This window comes from Belonocnema kinseyi, chromosome 4 (genome assembly GCF_010883055.1).
Source record: "Belonocnema kinseyi isolate 2016_QV_RU_SX_M_011 chromosome 4, B_treatae_v1, whole genome shotgun sequence".
Lineage (NCBI taxonomy): Eukaryota > Metazoa > Arthropoda > Insecta > Hymenoptera > Cynipidae > Belonocnema > Belonocnema kinseyi.
In genome coordinates, this window is record NC_046660.1 from 88,668,624 (window position 1) to 88,671,728 (window position 3,105).

The window sequence follows — 3,105 nt, forward strand, 5'->3', positions numbered from 1 at the left end:
ATGTATGACAAATGAAAAATATCAGTGTTTTGTCCACTATATATAAATTATATATAACTTTTTTACCTGGGGTTGAAGATTATGAATTAATTTTCAATGTACTTTTTCGCATGCTAATTTACATGCACATTGATTTTAAGGCAAAACTGTACTAGAGCATGCATAAATAAAAAAAACAAACGCTAGTCGTTTATTGGCAAAATGCCAAATAAAGAGGTGCATGTGCCAGTATTTTAGCGCAAGAAATTATCCGCCTTTGAGCGAAATATAAACGGTCGAACGACTTTCATTATCTATTTCTTTAAACGCTCGTAATTTATTTTGAGGAAGAAGATAAAGTTTATTGAAAAAAGAAAAAATCCAATTACATAAAATACCGATATAACCTACACTCAGAAAAAATGTTCTTGAAACAAAATAACTGTTTTTATGGATACACATAAAAATTTGATGAAATGAACCAAATATTTCATTAAACTAACCATTTTTTTAATAAACTAAAAATAAAGTAGGGGGGGGGGGGTGGTGACAACACCGACCGGTGGGGCAAAGGTGACTTTTCTTATATTATCGCTACCCAGTGGGCACAAAATTTGACGACGTCTTTACGACATCGTTACGACATCGTTACGACAACTTTACAATATCCTATGTCCATGTCGTCACAGTGTCCTTACGATATTGTAAAGACATCGCTAGATCATATGACATGTTTACGATATCGTTAAGTAGCCGAGTTATAACTGTCGACTTTTTGCACCTTTTGTACACGATATTTTTTGCAATAAATGGGGAGAATTTTCGATCTGGAAAACAATAAAAAAACTTTCCTAAAATGTTTAAATATAAAAATTTACGAGAAATTTGATACATTTTGTAAACCGGTAAATGTATGAATTACCAAAAAACTCCGGAAATTTAAGGTATCCAAAGATTTTTGTGAAAAATCCAAGAATTTCCAAAAGGAACAGGGCCAAAAGCCGCACTTTTTAAATATATATTTATACATTAAAGTTTGGTAGCTTTTCTTAACACCCTACCTTTTTAGGTTGGAGGAAACGAAAGATCTGGGCCTTCTAAGTTTATGTAACGCACAGTGGGTCAAAATAATGAGACATGTTTATAATAAGATTCTGACAAAAACTTTTAACTGATTTTTAAGTTCTTTTTATTAATTAATCCTAGATCATTTTTTAAGGGAATCCTTATCTTAAATTTTAGACTACAAAACTTTTCTTTAGTATACTTAATCTTTTAGTTCAAAGATATTGATAATTTTAAGGCACGAAAACAATTTATAACCCGGAAGCTATTTAAAATGATTGATATTAATATGCACTCGACATGGAAAAATTCACAAAGCACGAATTAATATTTAATTATGAATAAATAATTTGTTATTAACACTTATATTATTATGAGGTCTTTAATTATCATTCAAAAAGTAAAAATATAATATATTATGTTTCTTATATTGTTATTAAAAAATTGCATAAACAAATTTGCAGATTAAAAAACGGTTACATACTTCAGATACTTTTTTTTAAAAAAGTGTTTTGGGCGGCTTGCTTGTGATAATCCAGTAAACCTTTTTAAATTGTCAGTAACAATGCTGTACAGCGAAATTATCAATACAAAACTGTTGATAAGAATAAAAGGTATAATTTATTATATTGTATAATGTTTAAGTAGTATTTTAATATACATTTAATTGTTTGTAACGATGTAATTGTTAATAGAGAGTTATTAATTATTAATTAACTATGCATTAAATATCAAACAGTTGAAATCGATTCGATTTTTCTTTCCCAACTTACGTCTAAACGAAATGAGGTATCGCTCTGAAAGTATGGGAAAGGAAAGAGGAGGTAATAAAGTCTACGTCTCTGCTTTGTTCCGGTGACAATTTTGAGAAAAAATTTTTTTTGAAGAAAATACCAGTGGAAGTTTTCTTTCCCAACTTACATCCACACGGAATGAGATATTGCGTTAAAAATTTGTCACGATAAATAGAAGGCATGCAAGGATTTGTCTCTGGTCCTAAATAATTAGAATAGTGAAAAAAGTTTATTTTTAATTTCTATTTTGGAGAAATACCGACCGTGCTGTCGTCAAACCCTGCAAGCAATTTTCAATGTTGTCAATGGGCTAGTTATGAGGTTTATATCTATCAAAGTGGGACAAAACAACAAAAATCGCTCACGAACATTATGCACCAGTAATGCAAAAACTAATGTTTGCACTTGAAATGCAACTAAACATATTTGGTCTGACATAAGTATCAGTTTGGTATCAGCTGTGTCAAAGCAGCACTAGCGCAGCGAGTAGACAACTTCGAACTTCTAGGGGTCTGTGGGTAAAACAGATTGCATGATTACCGTCAGAGAAAGTTAAAAGTCAAACTTCTGCTGTAAAACATAAATGAGTCCGTCGATAATCATTATTTGCATAAATAAACTTTTTTCTTCCTCCAACTCTTTGTAAGGCCACAAACGATCCTTTAATATTTATCAAAATTTCCCGAAAAAAATTTCTGCGTTATTTTAACTTTTATTTTTCAATATGGGTGAAAAATATTGATCTTAGGGCTGACTAGATCAGCTGTTACACTCATCACACGGCCTTAAAATACTTTTTCATTATTTTGCCCAACTGTGCGTTATTCAAAGTTACAAGGTCCGTAACTTTCATTTCCCCCAACGTAAAAAGTTTTCTTAGAGTGTGCCAGAAAGCTTTTAACTACTATTATACACATATACAATAAAAAAAGTGCAACGCACTTCGCCCAAAAATCGGCCTTCTTGGCCCTCTTACGACCCGAAATTTATGAACTACTGGAAAAGTAAGGTATCCAAAAATGTTCAAAATTTTCTATAATTTAACAGTAATTTCTGGTAACTTATCATTTCAAGCTGATCCAATTACTCTACTCAGAATCGCCAGAAGTGAGACTATGATTTTTGTTCATATGGTGTCAATATTTTGTTCATTATCAAACAATGTCCACAAATTTCACATCTAAAGTTCTTCGTGAAAACTTAAAATGTTAATTTTTAAAAATTCTCGGAAGCACTCAGAAATAAAAAATATAAAAGTATAGAAGAG